Raw genomic sequence first — 15706 nt, 5'->3', positions numbered from 1 at the left:
AAGTGAAAAGACCAGTACAGTGTTCTTTTGCAATTTGAACATCAAATTGAATTGTGGAAGTGAATGCAGGTTTTTAGGTGACAACTTTTTGAGCAGTAATCCAAAAACTAACTTAGGCAAATTATTATTTTGTCAGTCCCAAAATGCATCAATGTTGAGAATTGCCTGTACGACTGCCAGACTAAAAGTGATTTTATATTAAGCATACTTACCTAAATGAGTGAAAGGAAATGAACGTTTGTGACTTCTGCGCAATGTTTTCTTTTCTTTATATGTGTCATTGCCCACAGGGGTTTAAAAAAACCTTAAAGATAAATGGATTCCTGTGAACATGTAAAATTTAAAAGGTTATGTTTTTGTTACTGAGGTGGCTGGTCAAGTCAAGAATTTTCCCAGCCTGGCAAACTCTTTGATATAAAGGGCCCCACCAATGTATGTCTTTCAGCCCTTTGATTTTCTTCTTCAGCTTTCAACAGCTCTCTTTGTTATTATATGGCCATCGGTTTTGTACATAGCGCATGCTGAATGAGTTACGTAGAAGGACGATGGAGGAAAAGGAGAGTTTGTTGCTAATTGTCCTGAGGAAGGGTCACTGGATCTAAAATGTTTACTCTGATTTCTCTCCACATAGACTGCCAGACATGCTGAGCTTTTCCAACAATGTTTTTGTTTCATTGGTAAGACCTTGATTAGCTTCCGAATCCATTTTATGGTCACACTCCGCTGAAAGGCTGTGAAGCATGTGTCATTGAGATACTGGCCCAAGTCCATGAAAATTTCAAATGTCTGTCTCTGAAATTGAGTGACCAGTTTGGGAGTGCAGAGAAGGGACTTGCCACCTGCACTGTGAAAATTGCTAGTGCCTGCAATTTTTAAATGACCACAGCTCCATGAAAATGAGCTATTGTCTTTTTGAAGCTGGAACAGGTCACAGTTCTATCAATTTTTAAAAATAATACATAGTGAACTTTTGAAGGCTAAATTTAAAAAAAATTGAAGCAAAATATTACCTATATTCACCGGTACTGTGTGACAAAGATATGCATCTTCATTGTTGACCATGCATCTTCAACTCCTGCACACTATTAGTTTGTATGGAAATTAAAGTTTCAGCATAGTCTATTTTCCTGAGGTTCCAGGATAACTTTTTTATTGTAGTTAATAAATTTATGAGAAATCCAAATAATTTTGAGATTTTGAGTTAGAGTTCATTGCAATGGCGGCAGTTCAGAGAAGGATCGATTGGCTGATCTTGGGATGAATTGAAGGAAAGGTTGGGGCTTAACTCATTCAAATGGAGAAGTGATCTTATTGAACATTGGATTCTCAGGGGTCTTGAAAATAGATGATGAGAGGATATTTCCCCTCAGAATCTAGAAGTGGGGACACCATTTCAAAATAAGACTAAGCCCATTTAAGGCAGAAAGAAAGAAACATTTCTCTCTGAGTTGTTAACCTTTGGAGTTCTATACATCAGAGAACTGGCTAATTGAATATATTCAAGGATGAATTAGACAGATTTTTGATCTATAAGAAAGTGAAGAGTTATGGGGTTAGGTGTCCAGACATGAAAATGAATTTAAGGCCACCTTCAGATCAGCTACTGAATGGTGAAAAGGGGGTCAACTACCTACTGCTTCTAATTCTCTTGTGATTCAAGAATTTTGTTGATTAGTTGGGAACCTGTCCTTTTGATGATTAAAATATATCCTAGAAGTAATAGAAAATTTACCTGCTTTTTATGTTGCTCATAAAGAATTGAGCGTGAAGAAGCTATTGTGACTCCAGTTAGGTATAGTGTCTGATTAAATGTTCTCCATTATGTTGTCACTAATAATTCACTTCCTGTTGTAGATTTATGCGAAATAATCTGAGTACAAGGTATGCTCAAAACTTCTGGCTAAGTTTTCTTTTGGCAATAACCATAAATATTAGTTACCTGCACCAATCAACCAAACCGCCCCGTGGCCCAACATTTCAACTCCCCCTCCCACTCTGCCGAGGACATGGAGGTCCTGGGCCTCCTTCACCGCCGCTCCCTCACCACCAGATGCCTGAAGGAAGAACGCCTCATCTTCCGCCTTGGAACACTTCAACCCCAGGGCATCAATGTGGACTTCAACAGCTTCCTCATTTCCCCTTCCCCCACCTCATCCTAGTTTCAAACTTCCAGCTCAGTTACTGTCTCCTTGACTTGTCCGACCTGCCTATCTTCTTTTCCACCCTCTCCTCCTTGACCTATCACCTTCATCTCCTCCCCCACTCACCCATTGTACTCTATGCTACTCTCTCCCCACCCCCACCCTCCTCTAGCTTATCTCTCTATGCTGCAGGCTCACTGCCTTTATTCCTGATGAAGGGCTTTTGCCCGAAACGTCGATTTCACTGCTCGTTGGATGCTGCCTGAACTGCTGTGCTCTTCCAGCACCACTAATCCAGTATTTGGTTTTCAGCATCTGCAGTCATTGTTTTTACCCCATAAATATTAGTGTCAGGGCTATTCGAAAATGCATTATACTTGCATGAAGTAGAATATTTAATTGCAGCTTTAACCAGGACATCTATTGCAATTAACTCCTTATAAACCTGGGGTTCTTCCTTAAACATTATTGCATGGATCATGTCACATTCTATGAACTTGCACAATTTTGTATTTAAAGAACTAGCTGGAATGTATTAAGTCTGCAATCCATTTGATCATTGTTCTTTACAAAAACTTGAATATTAAACATTTTTATACAAAGTCCTGTGGTTTATTCACAGCTTGTTTGTGGCATAGGCTGGCAACCCTCTTTCCCAAGATCAGTTGGCAAAATGTTACATAATTTTAACACATTAGCAAAGAGTTGAGAAATTAATGTGCTATCAGCTGGAAGGGATAGTTGTCAATAAAATGGTTCTGTTTTAAAATTTGTGACATCATTAATGTAAATATAAACTTAGGCTACAACATTTCTTAAATTTTGCGTGTGACTGATATACAGGCTGTTGAACACCTGGTTTGCTTTGTATGCTTACCTCAATGATATCATGGTGTGATGCTTAGCCATATAGATCAGCAAAATTCTATTTCAAATTGCTGAGTAGTGGTAAATTGGATGATGAGGAAACTCTGCTTTGATCTCCATTTTCCTGGATTAGGGATGGACAGAGGGATATAATCAGTCACAAACCTTGTTCTTGAAGACTATTTTAAATGCATGAGTGAGTGTACAAAAAAGGTAAGACTGTTCAGAAGATACCTGGGTCATGGATGGAAGGTTTACTGCCAACTGTGGAATCATAGTTCATATGATAAATGGCTGCATTTTGTGGAAGCGGGAGAAGAATCATAGAATGCCAACAATGTGAAAACAGGCTATTCGGCCGATCAAATCCACACTGACCCTCTGAGCATCCCATTTAGACCTCCCAATCCCCATAACCCTGCATATCCCTGGCCAGTGTGGGCAATTTTAGTATGGCCAATCCACCTAGCTTGCACATATTTGGACTGTGGGCGGAAACTGGAGCGACCGGAGGAAACCCACAGAGGCAATGTGCAAACTCCACACACATCAGTCTCCTAAAGGTGGGATTTAACCCAGATCCCTGGTGCTATGAGGAAGCATTGCTAACCACTGAGCCACCATGCTGTCCACAGAGGGTTGAGAGATTATAAGTAACGTCAGAAGAGAGAATTACAACAGCAGTAATTCGGTTTGCATTTAAGAAATGATTGTCATTTGCTCTGTACCTTTTAGTGAAAGCATCGATTGGAGTTCTTCCATTATATATATTGAAATTATCAGGTTAGAAAATATATGCTTTTAGAATTAGAACAGAGCCTGACAGGTTGATAACCAAAGGTCAATTGGTAAAAGAACCAGAAGGGGGAATAAAAGTGAGCTGTTGTGTTCTGCAAGTACTGTCTGAAAGACTGGTAGAGCAGATTGATTTTTAAAAACATTTATAGAGGAATTATAGGAAGATTTTAAAAAAAGAATTTTGAAGAAAGAGCAGAGAAGTGGGACTGATTAGAAAATTCTACAAAAGAACTGACACAGGCATGATAGACCAAATGATGACTTGTCATTCATCATACCATGGTACAAATACTATTGTGACTTTTTGCTACAATTTGTGCGATGCAATCCGCTCCACATCTGAATTCTTCTAACATTATAGTGGTGCTTTATATTATAATTAATGGAACTGAGATCCCTTTCCAATTATTATAAATATTTGTATTGTAAAATCATACAGTACAGGAGAATTCCTATTGTACCTGTTCTAGCTCTTTGTGAGTGCTATTCAATTCGTCAAGCTCTCAGGTCTTTTTTCCCTAATCACCTTCCTCCATTTACAATTACATGTGTCTGCAGTTCCTTTTGAAAGAGACTGCAGCATCTGCATTCACCATCATTTCAGCAGTGCATCCAAATTGCTCAAACACTTTGCATTTAAAATGAATCTATTCATCTCTCCTCTGGTTCTTTTGCCACATATCTTAAATGTGTGACCCCTGCCAATGGAAACATTTTCTCCCTCTACCAAGATTCTTCTTTTGAACACATCTTCAAAAGATTGCCATTAATCTCCTTGCCTCTAAAGAGAGAAATTCTAACTGCTCTAATTTCTAAACACTTGGTTAGAGACAAATAAAACTGCAAATGTTGAAATCCAAGGTAGAGAAGTAGGAAGCTGGAAGAACACAGCAAGCCAGGCAGCATCAGAGAAGTCAACGTTTTGGGTGTAACCCTTCAGGACTGGAGGTGTGTGTAAGGGGAACTGCAGATAAAGGGGGTGGTGTGGCAGGGTGCGGATAGGTGAATACAGGTAGAGGTGAATACTCCCAGGACCTTACTATCAAGTTATAAAGTCCTGCTAAGATTTGCTTTCCCAAAATGGAATCCTTTGGGCAGTTAGAGTCTGCTCAGGCAGAAGATGAGGTGTTGTTCCTCAAATGTGCGGTTTGATTCTTTGTCACAAAGGAGGAGGCTAAAGATGATGATGTCAGAAAGGGAATGGGAAGGGGATTAAAATTGGCGGTGACTGGGAGGTCAGGTCGGCCCCTGCGGGCCTGGCTGAGATGCTTAGCAATTCATTCCCTCGTTTACGTTTGGAATCCTTGATGTAGAGAAGACCACAGTGGGAGCACCTGATGCAGTACATTAGGTTGGAGGAGAGGCAGGTTTTTCATCTTTCCTGTTCAGGGAAAAGTACCTGGGAGTTTGGGGGTAGGGGAGAGGGTTGGTGGGGAGAGTTGGCCAACCAAGGATTGGCAAAGGGAACAGTCCTTGCGGAAGGTGGAGAGGGGTGCGAATGGGAAAATGTTCTTGGTGGTGAGGTCTAGTTGGAGAAAGTGTTTAAGGATGATGTGTTGGATGTGTTGGTGGGGTGGTAGGTGAAGACAAGGGCGACCCAGTCTTTATCGCATTTGGGGAAGGGGAGTTAGAGCAATAGAATGGGGAATGGAGGCAGTGTGGTGGTGGGTTATCTAGATGAGAAGTGGGGAAGCACTTTGTTCAAAATAGGTGGACAACTGGGATGCTTGGAAGTTGAATATCCCCTTGTCTGAGCAGATACGGGGGAGACAAAGGAATTGGGAGAATGGAATGGATTTCTTGCATGATCCTGGGTGCGAGGAGGTGTAGTCCAGATAGTTGAGAGAGTCTGTGGGTTTATGATAAATGTCCATCTGGAGACTGTCACCGGAGATAGAAATGGAGAGGTTGAGAAAGGGGAGGGAGATGTCCAAGATGGACCAAGTGAATTTGAGGGCAGGGTGGAAGTTGTGGGTAAAGTTGATGAACTGCTCCAGTTTAGCCTGGGTTCAGGATGCTGCATAGATGCAGTCATTGACGTAACGGCAAAAGAGCTGGGGCACAGTGTCTATGTAGTACTAAAGAGGGACTGTTCAAAGTAGCTGACAAAGAGACCGGTGTAGCTGGGCCCCATCCAAGGGTCCATGGCCATCCCGTAGTCCTCACCCTTAATAACTTTTCCTTTAACTTCTCCCATTTCCTCCAAATCCAGAGAGTGGCCATGGGCACTTCGATGGGCCCCAGTTACACCTGCCTCTTTGTCAGCTATGTAGAACAGTCCCTCTTCAGCTCCTCCTCCCTCCCTTCCATTCTTCTCATCAGCCCTTCCTTCTAGCCACCAACTGGATTCATTTCCTCCCATCGACAGAGCAGGTCGTACCTTCTACCTGTGTTCACTTATCCCCACCTTCCCACCCTACCCCCACCACACCCTTTATCTGCAGCTCCCCTTACACCCACCGGAAGAAGGGTTACACCTGAAATGTTGATTTCTCCACTTCCTGATGTTGCCTGGCTTGTTGTGTTCTTCCGTCCTCTTGTTTGTCTACTTATCTTAGGGATGAGTGAGCTTGATTATCAACTGCATAAAAGTTTGCATCCACATCCTTCCTAAAATGTGATGCCTTGAATTGGACACACTATGCCTGAAGCCTAGCCAGTGATTTCTAAATGTTTAATGTTGGTTTTTTCCTTTTGTGCTCCGGTCTCTGTAAAACGGAAGGGTTAGGATTCCATCTTTTTTTTTAACAACTTCCCATTTTGAAAGATTTTGAGCAAGAACAAGAGGGAAAATAGTTGTTAGTTGCAGCACTTCAATGAATCAGAGTTGACTTGTCAACCAATTAGTGCCCTTTTCTCATGCAGTATAAATTGTTGCTCCCTTTAAAATTTGGCTTTCTTATTTGTCATGATGAGTGCTAGGTGGAAACAACTTGAATGGCATGCCTTTCTTTTTCAGCAATATCCAAGTTCTGCACTTTTAAGTGACTTTGTATATGAGTCCAAGTCTCTGTTTCTGTATTTCTTTTAAAATTATGCCATTTTGTATATATTGCTTCTCACTCATTACAAAATGTGTCCATCTAATTTACTTGTAGTTTCTTTGAATGTGCTCCACTTTGCTGATAAACTGATGATTCTTGATGATTCCTAGTTTCTGCAGGCGTTGTAGTTAAATGTACAGTCAAGCCTCTATTGCATCTATTGTTCTGAGAAATAAATTTGTTTCCTGTAACCTTAAGTTCACAGCATTGATTGATATAGTTGGATTTACGTACAAAAGCATGTAACATCATGGATTGAACTTTTTAAACAACAGTCATGATTCATGAACATAAGGCTGCCTGGCACCAGCTGCTTTACATTTCCTTTTTCTGTGTGTTACAGTCCCTTTTGCTCAGGAAATCCAGCGGATTAGCCTATCATTGTTGATTCAGTCATCTGATTATAATTGGTATTTTAAATCAGTCACTTTCAATGCCGTAAAGCTGTGAATTGTGACACCGATTCTGATCATATGGTAATTTGTCCAGACTTTTAGTACTTGTAATTAGCGTTTAAAAGTAACTTTTCATACAAGTTTATTTTTAGATCTGGAATTGTTATGTTTAATGATTCATAGAATTTGACATGTAAATACAAATCGATGAGTATCAGTATCAGAAATGTGAGTGTGGTTTTTAAACAAAAGTCTAACATCAGATGACAATACAAGGCGAAAGTGAGGACTGCAATTGCTGGAGATCAGAGTTGAGAGTGTGATGCTGGAAAAGCACAGCGGGGTCAGGCAGCATCTGAGGAGCAGGAGAATTGATGTTTCGGGCAAAAGCCCTTCATCAGGAATCCTACTATATTTGTAACATTTTAGTTTTAAAATTCCAACTGAATCATTTTGGAAGAAGGGAATCTTCTCACCCGCTTAATATTAGAAGATTTATCATACAGACAGGTCGGCTTTAAAGCACTTTGGCTTGAAGCTTCATTAATATTTAATATTATCATCGTTCTGGTTGGTCCCTTAAGGCACGCCTGATTTTTGTTTTCTTATCACTTGAGTGTTATTTATTTGAGAACATTAGTTGCAAATAATGTGAAAATTGATATTTACATCTTTATCATAGTGTGTGTGTGCGGTGTGTGTATATAAGGGTTGCCGTTTAGAAGTGCAGTGTTTGAAAACAAACATCACCCCTCTCTGTCCAGGAGTGCTGAGGCTCATTTGGACGTTCCTACCATTGCCCTGCTGGGATTAATTAGTTCAGTGCAAGTTGGAGATCGAATTTTTATTCTTGTAATGTTTATGGGCCAATTCTATCTTTTGCTGTACAGTTGCCATTTGAATTAGTCTAGTTTCAGTAGCTAAAACTGGAGTGGTAGGAAGCAGACTCATTTCTATGATTTCCCGACATTGGGTTCCTGTTCTCAGCCAGGCCACTGGATGGAAACCAGGAATCTTCCCACCTAGAGGAAGGGAAATCAAAAGACAAAAGACTTTTTCCTTGGCTCACCATCAGCTCAAAGTTACTTGGCATGAGTCAATTTATGGAATGTCCTAATTCTGGACTTTTACTCATGGAAACCATTTGGATAGAGAATCTATGAAAGTTAAGCTAAACTGAGTGACTACCATTATAATCAATTATTATACATTTGCCACAGAGACTGGTGTTGAATGCTCTACAGCACTCACTATTTCTTGTGCCTGATCTGGTAGTATACTTCAGTAGTTGACCCAAGAAGCCATCTTGCATATGTGTACCAGAATATTAACATCTGTGAGTCGACTTCTTTCATTGTGTAATGTTACGTTAGCTAGTTTTCATAGGTTTTTCACTGGATTTATATAGTGGTTTCTTGTCAGGAAAAAGTAACTAAATGCTTGGTAGATGATCACTCATCCCAGTGGAACGTGGGTAACATTGTGTAGCAATACCTATGTTATCACGAGTGTCAAACATACAATGCTTTTTGTTTGTTTTTCTGTTGTGCCATAGTGGTGGTTAATACATTACTGAAACCATTTTTGTATGATAAGGAACAAAGTGGAGATATTTGAAACTGGCTAATCAGAACATATACAATACATATACTTTTTCCTGCATCAATGGAACTTGCTAATCAAAATTTGAAATTTCCACCCCAGTGAACAAATTCACATCAATGTTATGAAATAAACACGCAACTGTCGATGATGGAGATCGGAAATGTACAAAAATAGAAATTGCTGAAAAAACTCAGGCGGTTTAGCAACATATCTGGAGAGAGAAACGGAGTTAATGTCTTGAGTCCAATGACTCGATGGTGAAGAAGGGTCACTGGACTCAACATTAAATCTGTTTCTCCCTGCACGGGTGCTGTCAGACTCTCACCCATATTACTTTCCTAACCAGAGCTACATTTCCTGGTTCCCTTGTTGTTCAGTTTTATTAAGTGGAGAACTGGGAAACCAAGTTTCCTCAATTTATTTCAGACCTGTGTGAAATGAATTGATCTCAGCTGGGATTGTGGTGCTACTAATGGCTCTGATTCTGCCGAGAAGGGGACTAGAAAGATTATTCGTTCAGTATGTACAGGATATTGGTTAGGCCACTGTTGGAATATTGCGTGCAATTCTGGTCTCCTTCCTATTGGAAAGATGTTGTGAAACTTGAAAGGGTTCAGAAAAGAGTTACAAGAATGTTGCCAGGGTTGGAGGATTTGAGCTATAGGGAGAGGCTGAACAGGCTGGGACTGTTTTCCCTGGAGTGTCTGAGGCTGAGGGTTGACCTTGTAGAGGTTTACAAAATTATGAGGGGTATGGATAGGGTAAATAGGCAAAGTCTTTTCCCTGGGGTCGGGAGTCCAGAACTAGAAGGCATAGGTTTAGGGTGAGAGGGGAAAGATATAAAAGAGACCTAAGGGGCAACTTTTTCATGCAGAGGGTGGTACATGTATTGGAATGAGCTGCCAGAGGAAGTGGTGAAGGCTGGTACAATTGCAACATTTAAGAGACATCTGGATGGGTATATGAATAGGAAGGGTTTGGAGGGATATGGGCTGGGTGCTGGCAGGTGGGACTAGATTGGGTTGGGATATCTGGTGGGCATGGACGGGTTGGACCGAAAGGTCTATTTCCATGTTGTACATCTCTATGACTCTATGACTCTAATTGGCTATGTACTCATGGACATTGAGTCAGGGCAGGGTTGGACTCCTTTTGAACTTATGGTGTTATATGAGCACAATGTGCAGAGATTTAGAACTGAAATCACAACAATGTAAAACTGAATTTGATAAGTTAAGTAGGGTTCTGGGTTGGCAGTAGAAAAGGTGAGCAGAAACATTGCCAAATTATTGTAAAAATATAACTGGATCATTAATGTTCTTCAGTGAAGGAGATAGTTAGTTGAGTCCACATGTGACCAGCTCCACATTAATTTTACTGTTAATGCCACGTTTATTATTCAAAAAGATGGCAGACCACCAGTTTTGCAGACAAGTGTTATCAATTACTGGCAATAAATGTAGCCATATTACTGTCATCCAAACCAAAGAACAAATTCATTTAAAAAAAAGCTCTTCCCAAAGGAAGAACAATATCGTATAATAACTGACGCTGGTAAAGCTAAAGCCTCGCTGTAACCAAAACATTCACTAGAGATGGGTGAGATGGAAGAATTGTAGAACAATGGCTTTATTGAATCTGGGTGAAATGTGTTCTAAGATTGAATTGCACAGTGTTATAATAATAAAGGAGGAGGCCATTGTGTCCATTACGCCTCTAGCTTTCTGAAAGACTATCCAAATCCAATCTTACGTACTTTCCCTGTAGTCCAACAATCCGTTTTCTCTCAAATATACATATAATTCCCTTTAACAATATGTAATGAGTTCACTATCATTTCATTAATTTTAGTGACTGTGTAATTTAATGTATTTACTAAAAACTCTATTTTCACTCCATAGATTTATTACTGAAGATCTCCACCAGAAACTACTTTCCTGTAAGAAAATTTAGAGTAAGTATTTTAAGTTTACTAAAAATAGAACGTAATAACCGATTGTTGCCAATCTGAGTTTTGATCTAAGCAGCTTAGAGGCTCCTGAGCTTGGATATGCGATGTTTAATGATTTTGTTTTACCTGGTCTCTTGTGTAATTTGAGGCATTTTGAATTTTTCATTTTCTTAATTTTCTTTTCTCTTTGGAGAAAACACAACATTGTATTCTCAACTCATTATTCCAAATCATTTGGAAAGCAGTAAAGTGATACTCAAAATTTATTTGACTGCACTATAGTAATGTCTATGTAAACGGGAGTCCAGATAACCACTTTCATGTTTTCCCTGATACTGCAACAGCAACCTTTATCATGATCTGTTAGTTTCAAAATGTGTGGAATCTCATACACTTGGCCATTTTTCTAAGTCCTGTGAAATTCAAGGATCTTGAAATGCTGCTTTGCCCTGTAGCTTTCGGGGATATGGTTTGGTGGCTTAGCCATGGTATAAACCCCATGCGGGGGGAAGGGTATGTCTGGGTGGGATGCTCTTTCGATGTTCAGTATAGACCCAATAGGCCAACTGGCCTTTTTCTGCACTTTAGGGATTCTCTGATTCTATTTGCTGTTGTCATTCTCAAATTAAGCATCAGCAAAGCTACCTGAGTGCAGATACTGTGTGTAATACAGGAGGTCAAAGTCATAATGCTTGTAGGAACGGAAACCACAATGGTAAAATTTGATTTGATATCCAGAAATGTTAAGGAATAGAAGCCAGCTTAAATAATTTTGAACGTCAGAAAAAATGAGGGGTAACTTCAGAAGCATGAGTGACGAGCATAGGCAAGCATTTATAGATGTCTCAAGCTGTACAGCATGGAAACAGATCCTTTGGTCGAACTTCTCCATGCTGATCAGATATCCTAAATTAATCTAGTCCCATTTGCTAGTATTTGACCCATTTCCCTCTGAACCCTTAGTATTCATACACCCATCCAGATGCCTTTTAAATGTTCTAATTGTACTAGCTCCACCACTTCCTCTGACAGCTCATTCATGCACGTACCACCCTCTGCGTGAAAAGGTTGCCCCTTGGTACCCTTTTTAAATCTTTCTCCTCTCACATTAAACTCATGCCCTCCAGTTCTGGACTCCCCTACCCCAGTGAAAAGAAATTGGCTATTCACCCTATCCATGCCCCTCATGATTTTATAAACTGCTATAGGGTCATCCCTCCACTTCAGACACTCAAGGAAAAATAGCCCCAGCCTATTCAGCATCTCCCTATAGTTCAAACCCTCCAACCTTGGCAACATCCTGTAAATCTTTCCTGAACCCTTTCAGGTTTCACAACATAATTCCTATAGCAGGAGACCAGAATTTTATGCAGTATTCCAAAAACGGCCGAACCAATATCTTATACAGCTGCAACATGACTTTCCAACTCCTTTACTCAATGCACTGACCAATAAAGGCAAACATACACCACCTTCACTATCCTGTCTACCTGCAGTTCCGCTTTCAAGAAACTTTGAACCTGCAGTCCAAGGTCTCTTTGTTCAGCCATACACCCAATATCCTTCGAAAAAACTTTGTAGGGTTGTTTAAAGTAATGTATAGCAAGCATGAGCATTAAATGTAGATTTAAATATGTGCCAAAGTAGCTAAAATTAATTATAAGCAAAACAAGGAGGAAAATGAAGTCCTGCAGGGTGAAAGGTAAGTTAGTTCTCTGAGATGAATATTATTATTTCAAACACTTTTCTCGTAACTACCTTTGAAATAGAGAAAAGTGGCAAAAAACATCAACTAGGATATAAATAAAATCAGTAGGAGATTGGTCAGATGAAAGAAGAGTTCAAAAGCAGAAACTGTAAATGACAGTCAAATAAAGGAAAGCCATTGACTAACACACTATCGGCTTGAAACTATTGATATAAGCAAGATGAAAGTCAGGAGAATAATTTCTACTTATGATATCTTTAATGTGATAAAACATTTCAAGGTGCTTCACAGGAGCATTTTAAAAGGCTGTATTGCTGCCAGTGCAGTTTCACTTCATACACATGGAATTTCAGTGTTTGTGACATCACTGCATCAAAGAATAATGGTTCAGATGTCTATCTATCACTGTCCCTCTCCAAACCCCTTGCTGCCTCACTGTAGTTTCACTCCCACCCTATTCACCTCCTACTCCCTCCTTCTGTCAACTTTCTCACTGCCCTGTTTCCACACCTTGACTTTTGCTGCCTCACCTGCATCCCTGCTTGAGCAAAGCCAGGAACTGGGTGATAAGCAGGGCAGTGAGACAGGTGGTAAACTGGAGGCAACAACAATGTTGTTAGCACTGCAAAGTTCCTCTTCTGGTGCTGTGGCAGCAGGTAGTGTTTTAAAAGAAACAACAAAATTAACACGAACGCACACAAACAGTACTCGGGGAAAATGATCAAAGGTTTAGTTAGGGAAATAAGTTTTGTGAAACATCTTAAAAGAAAGACGAAAAGTGGAGAGATTTAGGAAAGGAATTACAGACCTTGGAGTCTTGGCATCTGAAGGCCTGACCACCTAATGATGGATTGCTTTTAAAAATACAGACCCTTATGATGTCCAAATTGAAACAGTGCAAATATTTTGGAGGGCAGGAGGAGATGCAGAATTACTCTTATCATGGTCAAATTTGGCACAAGGGTTGGGAAATGTATTGTTTAGTCTTGGAGTTATTAGAGCGTTGACGGATTTGGAGTGCACGGCAGGAACAGAAGACTGTGGCTCAGCCTCAAATTCCTGATGCTACATGATACATACTGTTACGAGACAGGGTAAACCATTATGCTAATTTGAACCAGAGCCACAGAAAAGCTCACCTCGTCTCATAATCTGTTTAAGTATGAATGACAAAGAACTACCAAATACCCACTATTTAAAGAAAAAAGAAATGAACAACTCGAAGAAACACAAAAACAATCAACAACTATCTACATCGTAATCCTCCTTAGTCTGATTAATTTATATACTTCCCACTGTACAACAACATACTGATCCAATAAAACCCTCAGTTATGTTTAACAAAAAAATTCAGATTTAAAAACCAGCCAGTTGTCGCTTTTCCCAGGTATCTTCGTTTGTACTTTCCTGGGTCTCTTTTCTGGTCTTCAGCTTCATAACTTTCTCTGAAAGGTACCTTTTCATATGAGAGGCTATGCAGGCCGTATTTTGTTGGTGCTCTTTGCCGCTCAAAATATCTGATTTTATATACCCCAAAACTTCAGACTGTCTCATTGGTTTGATGTTATGAATCACACAACACCAGGTTATAGTCCAACAGGTTTAATTGGAAGCACACTAGCTTTCGGAGCGTCGGTCCTTCATCAGGTGGTAATGAAGGAGCGACGCTCCAAAAGGTAGTGTGCTTCCGATTAAACCTGTTGGATTATAACCTGGTGTTATGTGATTTTTAACTTTGTACACCCCAGTCCAACACCGGCATCTCCAAATCATTGGTTTGATGTCATCCAAAACATTAAAATTCAAATTCGATTGGATTTTGCTATCTTGAGGCATAATTTAAATTGATTGGCTGGATTCGATTTTGTTGTGTACCATGGCAACTCAGCTCCAGCTATTTGTTTCACAAACATTTTTAAATTGTTCAGCTCATTCTGTGCTTTCAGTCAGTCCTTCCTAGCTTTTACTATCTCTTAAAGGTACAGTACACACCTACACCTTCATAACAATATCATGAAATACAAAGAGAAAAGTGGATAAATGTGGGGCACTGCCGGTTATTAAGATTGGAATATTAAGAAACTACTAATAGATTAGCATGTAAATGCAGTTGATAATCTGGTACCTTGCAAATAGTAGCTGACATGGACTGAAAAAGGAAGGATCCTGCATGAACAGTCTCCTTTGTTTTTAACCTGGGTGAAGCTGAGAAAGCCTGATGACAGTGTGCCTAGTCTTTAAAGAAACATTTCACCAAGCTCAACAATTAGACTTCTATCTGGAACTCTTAACTGGATTGGATTCCCAGTGGATCTTGCTACCTGGAGAGAAGTTGGTTGTAAGGTCGAAAGGAGCAGAATTGGGGCCTTTGTAATATGTTACAGTGATTTGAAGGAAGAGATTCAATGCAAGTCGATTGAATTTGCAGATTATAATAAATTGAGAGCCAGTTTTTCAGAAATTTCATATGTGTCATTAAAATGACTGGCTATATAGAAAGTGACCAGCCTATGATGTGAAGGCTGTTGAAATAGCTGAAAATGATGTAAAAATCTAGCAGTTACACCAAATTTGAAAGTTCGCCATTCTTCCTTTAATACATATTCTGTGGAAAAGCAGAAGTGCTCAATGTGACTTATTATCAGAGTCTATTCAAAAACCCAAATTTAATTCAGGATTTATTGTAAGGATAAGTCCCTTTTTATTAAAGGCTTCTAAGGGTAACCAATCTGGATAACAATTTCTGCTTACACATCTTGGAGGGATTTTAGTGGTGGGTAATTTCAATGATTGTTGAACATGATGAGCTTTTTCATTGTGTAAAAAGTGTTGGCTTTAATTTGTTATAATATCTTTGTTTTCTGTTGAGCTTATTGACATTGCAGTATGCTTGCTGCATTTGATATAAAACACATTTTCATTATGCTGTCTGCAAAACAAATCATACAAACATAACTATTTAGCTATAAATTAAGATATTCTATAGTGCTTGGAAATTGTGCATTTGGATTTAGTAACCGTGGATGAGTTTATAAATGCAAGAAAACAGACAGAATTTTGTGAAATCATTGAAAAACCAGTCTAATGTTCTCTGAAAGGATATTGTTGCCATGGTGAATTGTTATGTAACAACTGTACTCATTTCATACTTTATTTCTCTGTCCATTGAATGCTACCATTTGGAGCTGCATTTCGCA

At 39.5% G+C, this 15706-nt stretch overlaps 1 protein-coding gene across 9 annotated transcripts in view; it reads left to right on the top strand.

Annotated features, from left to right (window-relative positions):
• Positions 1-15706, top strand: part of peak1 (pseudopodium-enriched atypical kinase 1) — a 227468-nt gene that overhangs the window by 92543 nt on the left and 119219 nt on the right. For all 9 annotated transcript variants that reach the window (XM_072552934.1, XM_072552931.1, XM_072552935.1 and 6 more), the window contains exon 2: positions 10752-10804. The gene's annotated coding sequence lies outside the window, so the exon portion shown is untranslated. The remainder of the gene's footprint in view (positions 1-10751; positions 10805-15706) is intronic.

This window comes from Chiloscyllium punctatum, chromosome 33, assembly GCF_047496795.1.
Source record: "Chiloscyllium punctatum isolate Juve2018m chromosome 33, sChiPun1.3, whole genome shotgun sequence".
NCBI lineage: Eukaryota > Metazoa > Chordata > Chondrichthyes > Orectolobiformes > Hemiscylliidae > Chiloscyllium > Chiloscyllium punctatum.
This window is presented reverse-complemented; position numbering and strand designations above follow the sequence as displayed.